This window comes from Leucopleurus acutus (assembly GCF_964270905.1).
Source record: "Leucopleurus acutus genome assembly, chromosome: 19".
NCBI classification, from domain to species: domain Eukaryota; kingdom Metazoa; phylum Chordata; class Mammalia; order Artiodactyla; family Delphinidae; genus Leucopleurus; species Leucopleurus acutus.
This window is the reverse complement of record NC_139161.1, coordinates 16,042,633-16,056,779: the sequence shown is the minus strand read 5'-3', so window position 1 is coordinate 16,056,779 and position 14,147 is coordinate 16,042,633. Positions and strand designations below refer to the sequence as shown.

General features: G+C 38.2%; 1 protein-coding gene across 3 annotated transcripts in view; it reads right to left on the bottom strand.

The window, feature by feature from the left end:
- The window catches only part of KANSL1 (KAT8 regulatory NSL complex subunit 1), a 169,476-nt gene that overhangs the window by 101,997 nt on the left and 53,332 nt on the right, over positions 1–14,147 (bottom strand). The gene's annotated exons all lie outside the window — the stretch shown is intronic.

Here is a 14,147-nt window from a genome sequence, read left to right as displayed (position 1 = left end):
AGCTTCTTACACTGGCCTACAAGGGTTTCTGATTTCATCTCCTACCACTCATTCTATACCTGGATGACCATGCGTGCTCCTGCCACCCGGCTTTCCTACCTAAAATTCAACAAGCCTAGCTCAGTCCCACCTCGGGGCCTTTGTACTTGTTCTTCACTGGGACTGCTCTTTGTCAAGATCTTCACAGGACTTCTTCTCTCACTTCATTTAGATCTCAGCAAAAACCGTCATCAGAGATGCCTTCCCCAACCACCCTATTTAAAATCACCACCTCCCTCAGATAACTATCACTTTCAATCTCCTTACGCTGCTTTATTTCTTGTTTTAGCAACTGTTAACTGGCCTTATATCATTTACTCATCATCTATCTCCCATATTAGGATAAAACCTCATGAAAACAGGAATTCTATATTGGCAGCTGTATCCCTAGCAACTATAATAGAGCCTGGAAAATACTGACTACTTGATATACATTTGTTATTTGTTAAATGAATGACATGCTCTTGAGTGATGAAAAATATTCCTTCATCATTACAAATTACATAGCTTCTTACCCTCAACTGGTTCCAATTAAATCTAGCATGTAAAGGCTACTCCTAGGATAGGGGCTCTTAATCTGAGGCTTCTGGGAGTCATTATACCCATTTTTCTGGAAGAAAAGTCTACAGCTTTTCTTTAAAGGGTCCCTAAATCACAAAAAACATCCTAGGGGCAGTAACTCACAACTTTGGTCTTACTGTGGAAGCTCCTGGAGAATTTTAAAAATACAGATGCCTGGGTTCCGTCCCAGAGATTATGTTTTACCTGGTCTGGGGTACAACCTTAGCATCAGCTTTTTTTTTTTTTTTTTAGTTACCCAGGTGATTACAGTGTACAGCAAAAGTTGAGAACCATGCATGCAACTTGGAAGCAACAATGTTAAATGGATCAGATTTCTCAAAACCACTTATATATGGAAGAAAATAAAATTTAAAAACTAGGAATTCTGAAAGAATTAGCATCTTTGGCAAACAGATTAATATACAAGTGCTTCAATAATTCTATATGACAAACATTTAACACAAAGATTAATATCTCTACCTCTATTTAAATACTAATCTGATACTGATATTTTAATACTTAATCCCAGAACACAAATTATTGTTCATTTAAAACACACCCATTTCAATCAAAAGTTCACTTGTTAATAATTTACTAGATTATAAAATCTAAAAACATCAAGAGAACAACAAAATACAACAGAAGTCCAATCAAGGACTACATTACAACTATGATGCCTTCTGTAGTTCTATTGCTAAAAACTTCTTTGAAGCAATGTATTTCACCAATTAATGTCCTCATTTAGCCTCTACTGTTATACAGAATGACAGACAGAGGGTTTAGGTGAAACTAATACTGACACACAAAAAAGGAGAAAGAAGAGGGAAGGGGAATTTCAGAGATTTATTTAGATCATGCCAAAAAGGATTTGAAAAAAACAGGTGTCAGACTGACACAGGTGGTGGGTTGTTTTTTTGTTTTTTAAGTCCAACAAGCAAACATCATGTTATGAGCCAATTCATTGTTACCAATCTAGAGTACCATAGGTTACTAGTTTTTATATCCTCACTCAAGAAGCCCCTTTTAAAAAATGACTGGCAGGATAAGAGACTAAAGCAGCAAAATGCTAAGTATTTGCTAAAAATAAATAAATAAACAACTAAATCCAGAGATGCTAAAGTCCAGAATGATAAATAATTTTTAAATGTTAGGATACTTAGAACCTCTAAGGAACTCATTCCACCTACCCATCTGTCTTGACTCTTGACTGCGTGGAGACATGTGCTGACACAGAGGCACCAGGTCATGAGCCCACCTGATATAGAACATCAGAAACTTAAAGCAACAGTTTTTAAATCTAAAGGAGCTTTGGGGAAGAAAGTCAGACTCCTAGCTATGAAGTCTTCCTGGCTTACTTCTTGGTCATATTGCAATTTTATCCTAAGCATTATTCATTTTCCTTGTCAAGAGAAGTAAATTTAATGAGAAAGTGCAAACAAAGAGACACATGCAGGTACACAACTCGTCAACCCATTTTAATTGAAGAGACTGGAGACAGATGGAGCTTGAAATGCACAGGAAACATGAATAAATGTAAAACTATCAGAGATGGAAAATTCCTCTTTAAAATTTTCTTTCTACAAAGATAGGCACAGGGACAGCTTTAGTTTGCTATATCATTTTACTCTACATAAAATAATGTTCTCTTATTATTAACTTTCTCTTTTACCAAGAGCCTATGGAAATAAATGTTCTGGGATTAACTAGCAAATAGATAAATGAAGCCACAAAAACACATTCTCAAAATGTGGGCTGGAAATGAAAACAAAGCAGCACAGGATATGAACTGAACTCCACTGGCTGTTTACAAAATGTTTTCATGTACACAAGTCTCATACAACAGGAAAAAAACACTAGTACAGAGAAAGACAAGACTACACGGAAAGGCTACCTGGAGATATAGGAGTTGAAGACTTCATGAAATGTCAAGAGACCAGGTCGTTTATTCAGTAGTAGGTTACCAACCGAGAATGCTTACTCACTCCTTTTAATTTACTAATACAAGAATAAACAAAAAAGAAAGTATCAGTAGGAAGAAGAGAGAGAAGCTAAGAAAACTGGATCCAAAGGGAGCTATAAGGTGGGGGAACCCCCGGCCCCGGGAGTTGATTACCCAAGTCAGAAAAAGTAAGAGAACAAAAAAGGTTGACCAGTAAAACCGACTATTTCATGTACAGCTTCAGATGCCTCAACATGCTAGGGCTTTAAAGAGAGAACTCTCCTCTCTCTAGCAATTGCTTCAGTGCCCTGTTCTTCTTGCAACCAGATAATACTGCACTCAACTATATCCCCTCTAAATCAGATGCAGCATTTTGAAATCAGCCCCATTACCCTTAACTCAACTTTGAAGTAGAAGGGAATGAACCCCCCTGGACAAAAGGATATCTAGTTTTAGGGGGTGAAAAGGTATAATAGTGATGGGGAAGAGTGGAAAAAAAGGGGGGCTGGAAGACTAAAAGAACAAAGCAGTGGCTCACAACCTTTTCTCTACCTCAACTTAACTGAGAAAGGCTGACTGGCATATATCTATGTGTTTGAATCAAATGCAACTGGAAATGGGCGAGGTGAGCTAACTGATTTCTGATTCTTCGTTAGGAAGATATTCCTCCTCATGACTGTCCTTAAAGAATTTCTACTTTAAAGGTACGGTGTGACTCATCAATGTCCATCTTCATTGCAAAGCCTTAAACACTACCCAAATACAGTTCAAGTATATTCTTTTCTAAGGGCTGGTGACAAAGAAAGGTGAGGGTGGGATGAGGGGAAGGAGTAAATAATAAGAGAAGGAATAAACAATCAGAGCAGAAACACCCATGATATATGATTTATATAAGATGCCTTCTCAAGATTTTATCTCAATTTTAGTTTCTTCATTGGTAAAATAGACACAAAGCTTACTACATAACTAGAGAATGTTATACAAAATGTAACAAAGGGCATTCCTGGAATTCAGCATGAAAGTTGACGCTAGTGCCCTTCCCTCTCTAAGGAGACATAAAGACTAATCCAGAGGCCCTCACCCAACGGTGATTTTGTCTCCCCAGGACACATGTGGCAATGTCTGGAAACGTATTTTGTCGTCACAACTGGGGGAGAAAGAGCGCTACTGGTATTTGGTAGGTAGAGACCAGAGATGCTGTTAAACATCCTACAATGCACAGGGCAGCCCTCCATAACAAAGAGCAATCTGGCCCAAAATATCAATAGGGCCTATGTTGGGAAACACCTAAACAAATTCATTTCTGGAAAAACCACACAAACAGGAGGAAAACAGAGTCTGTAGTTCCTACAGCCTATAAGAAGCCTATTTAGGAGGTAGTTTAAAAACAATCCTATTTTATGGCAGCTATTACTCAAATCACAAATGTCAGGAAAAAAACTTGTAAATGCCGGAAAAATATTTTGTCCTCCCAATTATTTAAAAATGCAGATAAAGTATCATTGAGAACCTATTACATTCATGTTTCTAAATAAGAATAATAACATTCAAGCTTGAAGTTAAACTGGAACGCTCATTTAACAATGACAGCAGAATAAAGTGATACAATTCTTTTAGAAAGCAATCTGGGGGGGTAACTAGCCGTCTAAATGATATCCTTTGACCACAGAACCCAATTTAAAAGAAAGAACGCAATGTACAAAAGCACTCACTGCATAGAAAAACTGACAGTAGTGTCCAACAATGGATATACACTCAACATCTAAATATCAGTACTATTATCTATGTGCCAGGCACTGAAATAGGACATAGGATAGAGGAAATAATGTATGTAAAAAGCCTAACAAAAACCCCATTAGATAAGTGTTAATAAGTTCCATGCTACAGAAAAAACTAAGGTGCAAAGATCAGAGCACTAGTAAGTCAGACAGCCTAAAGCTCTCTAAACCTTCACACACTGTGCAAGGCTGAATGCAATGAATAATTGAGGTAAAAACTTGATGAAGTATTATGAATCTAGTAAAAATAATCATGACTACTTATTTATATACAGAATTTTATATCTAAATTGAAAACATATACTTTTCAAATACCCATAAAAGGTTTAACAACTGACCATGTAATTGGTCACAAAGACATAGCTCGAATTCCAAAAATCAGAAAGCACACAGGCCACATTCTTTAACACAATGCAACAAAACTAAAAATCAAAAAAATTTTAAAGGATAGGAAAAAATAGAAAAAAAAAGACTGGAAAACTGAACACATCTTTCTAAATAATTGTGCTGAAGAGAAACTAAACTTGCTCTCCTCTTTTAGAAAAGAATAATAAAGATATGACACACCAAACTCTTAGAATTTGGCCAAAGAACTAACTCAGAGAAAATGCTAGATACTTAAATGCTTATTTAAGAAAATAAGGCAGATTGAAAATAAATGACCTAAAACTTAAAGAAACTTTTTAAAAACTCCAAAGTAAGAAGTGAATACAAAAACAAAAGCAATGAAATAAAAATTGTAAACAAAAGACAAATTCAATCAATATAACCAAGTTGTTTTTAAAAAGAGCTAATTGATAAAGCAGAAAACTTTGTATCCAAGAAAGAAAAAAAGTACATTCAACAACAGAGTAAAGCAATACAAATAATAAATCTATGGGGAAATTTTTAAGAGCAATTTGCAGGGAAAATGTATAACTAAAATTTGGTCTTGAAGGAAGAGATTAAAAACCTTAAACCAGGGCTTCCCTGGTGGCGCAGTGGTTGAGAGTCTGCCTGCCGATGCAAGGGACACGGGTTCGTGCCCCAGTCCAGGAAGATCCCACATGCCGCGGAGCGGCTAGGCCCGTGAGCCATGGCCACTGAGCCTGTGCGTCCGGAGCCTGTGCTCCGCAACGGGAGAGGCCACAACAGTGAGAGGCCCGCGTACCGCAAAAAAAAAAAAAAACAAAAACCCTTAAACCAACAACCACAGAATGAGTTTAAAATATAAGCAAAGACCTATGCCTAAAAGTATAGCGGCAACTAGTTCAAGATAAAATTTAACAGTCAAGTTCTATCAAAAACATCCGTGAGGGGACTTCGCTGGTGGTGCAGTGGTTAAGAATCCGCCTGCCAATGCAGGGGACACAGGTTTGATCCCTGGTCCGGGAACGTCCCACATGCCGTGAAGCAACTAATCCCGTGTACCACAACTACTGAAGCCTGCACGCCACAACTACTGAAGCCCACACACCTAGAGCCCGCGTTCCACAACAAGAGAAGCCACCGCAATAAGAAGCCCACGCGCCGCAAGGAAGAGTAGCCCCCACTCGCCGCAACTAGAGAAAGCCCGCACGCAGCAACAAAGACCCAACGCAGCCAAAAAACAAAAAAACAAACCATCAGTGAGTGAACAGATAATCCTTGTGAAAGGATTTGACAGCCAGTCAAAAAGTAAACTACTGGCCATTCCAAGTTACAAACATGGAGGAGGGAAAGCAGCCCCCCTCTTCAAAAAACAAACCACAACACTTAACAACTCCCATTTGATATATGCTAAAAGAATAATCCAGGTCATCCAGATAGTCAATAACTGATAATGGTTAGTCTAAAAACTCCCCACTGGAATGTACACTCCAGAGACAGCAGAGATTTTTGTCTATTTTGCTCACTGCTCTATCTCCAGTGCTTTGAAGAGCCCCTGGCAAATAACAGGCACACAATAAACATTTGCTGAATTAATTTAAGGGTCAATCAACATCAGGAAATCATTTAAAGGCTCTGAAAGAGAAAAAAATATATATATGTATACATATATGTAAATATAGATATATAAAATTACCGCCACAGATACTGAAAAGGCATTGACAGTATTTAATACTCAGTTGTAACAAAAATCCTTACTGTGTTAGAAATTAAAAGAACTGTGTCTGACCTAACAAAAGACAATCATCACAAACCCATAGCACAAATCACACTCAATGGCTAAACATAACTTCTCAGGACCCAGACAAAAAAGTCCCCATACCTCTGGTACTATTCAACCATGTACTGGAGGGTTCCAGTTTATGCAACTGGACAAGAAAAAGAAACCCAAAGTCTAACAACTGAAAAGGAGAAAACAAAAATGTCACCATCTATCTACTAAGTGACTATCTACCTGGTAAAATCAGATCGAAATAATTGAAAGAAATGCTAAGAACAGTAAAATTCGGTAAGGCAGCCAAACAAAAATATTAACATATAAAAAGTTTTCCCACATACCAGCAAGAAATAAGCTCATGTTTAATAGCATTAAAATCTGTAAAATACATAGAAATAAACACAACAGAAAATATGCAAGGCTTATAGAAAGAAAAGTATAAGTTTTACTCTAGACATAAAGGACCTCAATAGAGAAAAATATCACAATTTTGGAAGACATAATGTTGTCAAGATGTCATATCTCCAAATTAATGTACAGTCACAAAGCAATCCCAATCCAAATCCCAACATGATTTAAAGGAAGCTGACAAACTGAGGTAAAATCCATATGGAAGAAGATAATGAGCACAAATAGTGCCCTCACAAACATATATCTATTTGTGCAGTTACTCCATCTGATATTTAAAGCTATGGCAAACAGCATATATTATAGATAGTATGCAGAACAACATTGTTATCAGGTAAAGCTTTAATAATTCAAACAGTGTGATACTGATGTAGGAATTGACACTGGATCAGTGAAACAGAAGACAACACGTTAACAAATATTTATATGAATTTAGTTTACAATCAAAGCAGCACTTCTAAAAGAATGGTCTACTGAATATACTGGTTAGGGAAGACTGTTTATCCATGGATGGAGGTGGGGGGGTGGGGATAAAGTTCAAGTCTTACCTCAAACCATACACAAAAAAGAGCTGCAGAGACAACAGATTGGTGCTTGCCAGAGGTGAGTGGTAGGGGTTAGATAAAATGGATGAAGAGAGTCAAAAGGTACAAACTTCTACTTATAAAATAAGTAAGTTATGTTGGTGTAATGTACAGCACTGCCAACTACAGTTATTAATACTGTATTACATATTTGAAAGTTGCTGAGATAGCAAATCTTAAAAGTTCTCATCACAAGAAAAAGAAATTCTGTAACCATTAATGGTGCTAGATGTTAACCAGACTTACTGTGGTGATCATTTCACAATACCTACAAATATTGAATCATTATGTTGTGCACCTGAAACTAATATAATGTATGTCAATCATACCTCAACTAAAAATTTTTTAATAAAAGAACTTTAAGAGATAAACATAAAAGCTAGACAAAGTCACTCCTCTTAGGGAAGCTCCTCTCCAACAAAAGGGCTTTCACTCCAAACAATTTCACTTCATTTCTTTCCCTCCCCAAACACTGACAATCTCTTCTTGCCTCTGCTAGCTACATCAATATTCTGCCAATTTTCAAGGATCAAAATCCAGTCACATCATCAAGTTTCCTAAAGTGTGTAATCAGTGAAATATGTTAGATTTGGAGTCAAGAGCTCTAGCAGAACCTTGACTCTTATCCTAATAACCTTTAGCACAGTCACTTGACCTCTCTGTCCCTAGGTTTCTCGTTTGTATATGACGAATTTGTACTTAGCTCCAAAGTGAGTTCTAAAATTCTCTATTTCATCAATGTTGCACCTGGACCTTTCTTATTCCACATACATCACCCCAGTTCAAAAGACTTATTTGCAGCTAGGCTACTTTCTTTTAAGTCTTGCCCTGCTCCAAACCATCCTACACCTCCGATCCATCCAGTCCACATCCACTCTCAAAGACTCCTTATGAGAGCACTTTAATTATGCCATTCCCACGTTAGTGATTCTCCACTATTCTTAGGATAAAATCAAAATGCACTATCCTGGCATTCAAAAACAATATGACCCCAACTTACTCTTCCAACCTCATCTCCCGCCTTCTTGAACCTTTTATCTGTGGCATATAGCTCCCTTCCCTGTTACCCAACACAACATCCTCCATCTCAGGCTCCTCATCCTTGCACCTGACACATCCTATTTCTCTTGGAAACCTAAGTGCCATCCTTGATCCAAACTAAAGTTCCATCTCTTCTCAGGTCTTCAGATCACCTTACTTATTATTAGCCCAGAGCAATCACGCTTTCCTCCTAAATTTCAGCATTTAATGCCAGTACCATGTATCTAGTACTCAGCAAACATTGCCTAATTCTAATGCTTCTTTTTCTACTTGACCGGGGGGGGGGGGGGGGGGGCATATGCGTAATCAGTCACATAAATTATTCCTTGAAAGCAGGAACCACGTTCTCGATTCTACTTAATTGTTTTCATCATTCCTTATTTTACTATCAGAGAAGTGTTTCCTTGCCCTTTGGGGGCAACGTTTATCTTGATGATACACAATCCTGAAAGGCTAGTCTCCAAATAATTAAGAGTTACCTTGAAATTTTTTATATTTATTCTTTGCTCAGAGAATTCTGGATCTCCTTTTCTGGAATTGCCATAGGGACACTTTTCACTACCCTCAATGATGACACATCTTAGTTTCTACTCCAATGATCAACTCTGGTTAACTCCTCTGATCACTGCTGAAGGACTCTATTAAAGGAATATAAACTGTAGCTCTTTGAAGGCTGGCCTACTAGGAAACACCCGAAGACAATGCTGTTCTTTACCTTTCCGTAAGTCTGCCAGGCAATCTTACTGTTCATGGATGAAATTAAGGAAATTTATCTCATCTGGGAATACCATCACACTATTTAGAGGACACCATGGAATTATAAATAATCTAATATTGCTTTAGACATTAGTGGAAATAATAACCTCCTGCATCTAATAAAACGTGAAACCAAGTATATACATATCATGTCAACATCTTGAAAGCACACTTGGAAATATCAAAGTCACCTCACACTTTTCAACTCTTGGGTCTGAGCCCTACTTATTATCAAGTTATCACTAAGAGCAAATTAATAGAGTTCTCATTTGGGAGGACAATCAGTGCACCAAACTTCCTGCAAATACAAAGTTAGCCTTTCCACTTAAACTTCCAAGTCAGATTATTTCTGTGAATGCTTGAATGTATTTGCATAAAAGATCAATTTTGAATAAAGCTGGGCAGAAGCAAAATGAGTCTTAAGCAAGCCTCACTGTTTTCATCTTACAAAGAGAAGACTGACCTGTCTTCCAGCCTTGTGAATAAATATCTTGCAAAATTCACTAGGCATAGGGTGTGCTCAAAGAATACTTGCTGGAAAAATACGCTGGGGAACTGCCAGTTTAAAAAGAAAAACATTTTCACCCAGTTGGAATTCTAGAGAAACAGGGGTTACAGCGACTCAGATGAAAACCCTCAAGATATGAAGAAAAAATTTTTTAGAAAAATCCCAGATCTTTTCATTTTCTGAGTAAAAGTCTATGAAAGGCAACTAAATGAATCAATGAAGGATTCAACTATTTTAACTTTACGCATCTAAAGACCAATAACTGAAATTCTGCCTTTGATATGTGGCAGTGTGAAAAGGCAACAAGTCTCTTTACTTGTTCTATATAAACTGATTTTACAATCTGTAATAGTTTTTGATCAATTGTTTCTGGGAAAGAAACAGGAACAAGAGAACTCTGTATTGTTTTGTTTATTTTAGGGGCAGGGGAGAGACAGATGTTTTTCATTAGGGATATTTATTTTCAAAGTGTAACACTCCAAAAACAGCTTTATTAAGCGAAAAGGATACCTTTCTGGTAAAGGCCTTTGTCTTTACTCTCACTATACCCCATCCTCAGGGTCCACACTTTGTAAACTTAACCTTCAGATTTCTTCATTGCCACAAGTAGAACACAATAAAAAAAAATAAAAAGTTACACACAGGCACACACACCAGGTTACCCCATGACAGAAACAAGTGCGCAGACTGCTGCGACTCCACCATTAACTCCCTGATGGGACCCAGTCTGGGGACTCCCTGAGGTAATGCAGGCAGTGTGAGCTACACAGAGGGTTGCCTGGACGGTCAACATAATCAGCAAAACAGGGTAGTATGGCTCACAGTGACAAAGGCCTTTCCCATCCCAGCCTGGGTCTCATCATTACAAAACAACAAGAAATATTTTTCAAAAAGGTATAATCGAGATTTTATAAGTGAGGAACTTAAGCCTAGGAAGATTAAAAGACTAAACTAAAATGAACAATTCTCAATAGTAGTCCAAAATTCTTTCTACTATATTGTTCCCTCTTTAGTACTAATCCTACACATGCTAAGAAAAATGATAACTTCTAGTTCATCCTTCAGGTTTTCTGGTGATTATCAAATAAGAAATCAAACGTTAATGATAAACCTTATACTCAGACACTGAAGTGACAAAAATTTGTATAATTGGGTTGAAAACCAATCAGGATATTCTTCAATTGCTATTTCATGCCTTTCAAGTTCTTATAGTAATCAGATTTACCAGAGTTTTTTTTTTTAATTAATTTTTATCGGAGTATAGTTGCTTTACAACCAGAGATTCCTTGAGGAAAATAATAAACGCTAAGTACATGCTAACAGTTCAAGCATCAGCTATAAGCACAAGGAAGACTAAAGGAGAAAGAACATAAAATACTTTCATATCTTAAAAAATTTCTTTTTTCCAGCAACTGGGGAAATAAAGAGGATTTTTCCATGCAAGTTGAAATATAAATCATCCTTTTAGAATACCAAAAATGTTTATTTGCTGGGAAAAAAATTATGAAATAAGCACCTCCTTAGATTTATTATAGTAGAGGGAAACTATTTAACCTTCCCATCATCCCTCACGGTCAATGCCATGCCCATCAGTGTACTGGGCCGACAGAGAGGCATCTAAAGAGCTATGCACCTTCAGGTTTGCTCCATTTCTCCAAACAGAATCTTCTTTCTGCTCCTGCCAAATCAGTTCCAGGAGGAAAACAGTAGAGAGAGCAGTAAGGAAGACCTAGCTTTCATCTTCTCCATGATCTCAAGCAAATTATTTAACATATCTATAGTCTTGGGTCTCAACTATAAAATGAAGATATCACCTTCATCATATGAATGTTTTAAAGATTTACCAAATGCAAACCACCTAACATACAGAAGGTGTGATCAATACTTATTAATTCCCCTGTCTCCTTCTTTTTATTTTTTTGGCAGCACCATGAGGCTTTCAGGATCTTAGTTCCCCAACCAGGGAATGAACCCAGGCCACTGCAGTGAAAGCACTGAGTCCTAACCACTGGACCGAGTCTCAACTACTGGTCCACCAGGGAATTCCCTTTCTTTTTTAAAAAAATCACCCGCGGCACTTCCTAGATGTTAACATCTACCTTAACAAAATGCCCCACCCAATCCATCCAACTCCTGTTCCACAAAAGAAATGAGTAACGGTATTGTAAGTTAAGAATATATTTGGGGGCTTCCCTGGGGGCGCAGTGGTTAAGAATCCGCCTGCCAATGCAGGGAACACGGGTTCGAGCCCTGGTCCACATGCCGCAGAGCAACTAAGCCCATGCGCCACAACTATTGAGCCTGCACTCTAGAGCCCGTGAGCCACAACTACTGAGCCTGCGCGCCTAGAGCCCATGCTCTGCAACAAGAGAATCCACCACAATAAGAAGCCTGCACACTGCTGCAACGAAGAGTAGCTCCCACTCACCGCAACCAGAGAAAGCCCGCGCGCAGCAACAAATAATAAATAATTTTTTAAAAAAGAATATACTTGGTATACCTTTCCTCAAAAGATACTATCAGCGCTTCCCTGGTGGCGCAGTGGTTGAGAGTCTGCCTGCCGATGCAGGGGACGTGGGTTCATGCCCTGGTCCGGGAGGATCCCACGTGTCGCTGAGCAGCTGGGCCCGTGGGCCGTGGCCGCTGGGCCTGCGCGTCCGGAGCCTGTGCTCCGCAGCAGGAGAGGCCACAACAGTGAGAGGCCCGCGTACCGCAAAAAAAAAAAAAAGATACTATCAAATTCCTTAATACTACTTACATTTCTTAACCATAAAGTGCCATATTTTTACATGATGTTCGGTAAATCTCTTCTCATCAACCAAATCCAAAGGACAGTTTGATTCTATTTCCACTAAAATAGGTAGTGTTTATGCCCAAGCTGTGGGTAAACAGCCTAGATTAATACAGTCGGCCCTCTTTTTTTTCAGTTTATTTTTATAATAATAATTTTATTATTATTTTTTCCCCTTCATTGGCAGGTGGATTCTTAACCACTGCGCCACCAGGCAAGTCCCTGGCCCTCTTTAACTGTAGGTTTCCCATCTGAAGTTGGCTGAATCTGCAGATATGGAGGGCTAACTGTACTCACTGTACTAGGCCATTTTATATAAGGGACCTGAGCCTCCTCGGGATTTTTGTATCTGCAGGGCTCCTGGAATCAATCCCCTGAGAGTATTGAGGGACGACTGTATCCTGATTTCTTATTAGCTATGTGACACTAAACAAGTAACTTAAACTTTTCAATCCTCAGTCTGAGTCTGTAAAACTAAGATAATATCTACCTCGTTGTATTGTGAGGACTAAATAAATTAATGCATGTAAAGCACTTTTAACACATTACCTACCTCCAAATATTCCACAAATGTAGGTTATTACTTTTTTTCCTCTATCAGTATGTCTCAAACTATGTTATCGGATTAGGCAAAGTTGATTTAAAATGTTTCCTAGCTCAACCAAATCAATTCAGTCAAAACCTTCTTGGGGCCCACGTTTCAGACTAATTTAATCCCAACAGCCCTTAGCTCTGTCTCCTTCAGTTTCCATCTTACCAGGATGCATCTCTCAAGTACCACAAGAACAAACAGGAAACAGGGATTAAGGATGAACAAGAAAATGGTCACACACATAAACGGTATCATTCAGTTCCCTGGCTCATGCCCTTTATTCTATTAGGCAGAAGAAGTAAAACATCTTTTAAGAAAATGATTTTTTTTATGTGGACCATTTTTAAAGTCTTTATTGAATCTGTTAGAATATTGCTTCTGTTTTATGCTTTCGTTTTTTGTCTGCAAGGCATGTGGGATCTTAGCTCCCCGACCAGGGATCAAACCCACACCCCTGCATTGGAAGGCGAAGTCTTACCTCTGGACTGCCAGGGAAGTCCCAGAAAATGATTTAAAATGGAATTTAACCCCTCTTCCTGGTTGCCATTCCTCAATGTCCACTCCCCACTGCCCCCCCACACACAATATTCTCCACATATCCTCTTACTGAGTTCTGAATATAATCTATATGGTTGCTACAATGTTACTAAATAGGTTGCCAGAGCAACGAACAACATTTACAATTTAACAACAATTTTTCAGTATATTCTGTTTGAGGAAGACTCTTCAGATACTTTTATTACTAGATTAAAACTAATTTCAAAGCAATCTGGCTTACCACTTTGGTGCAAAACCTTTCTTCATAATTATACAATTATGAAGTCAAACAGATGGGGGGACTTCCCTGGCGGTCCAGTGGTTAAGGCTCCGCATTCTCAATGCAGGGGGGTGAGGGTTCGATCCTTGGTTGGGGAACTAAGATCCCACATGTCGCACGACGCAGCCAAGAAAAATAAAACTAAATTCAAATAGGTTAAAGTTGCCACAAAGCCTTAATTAATGAGAATCAAAATTAGTAAGATTTA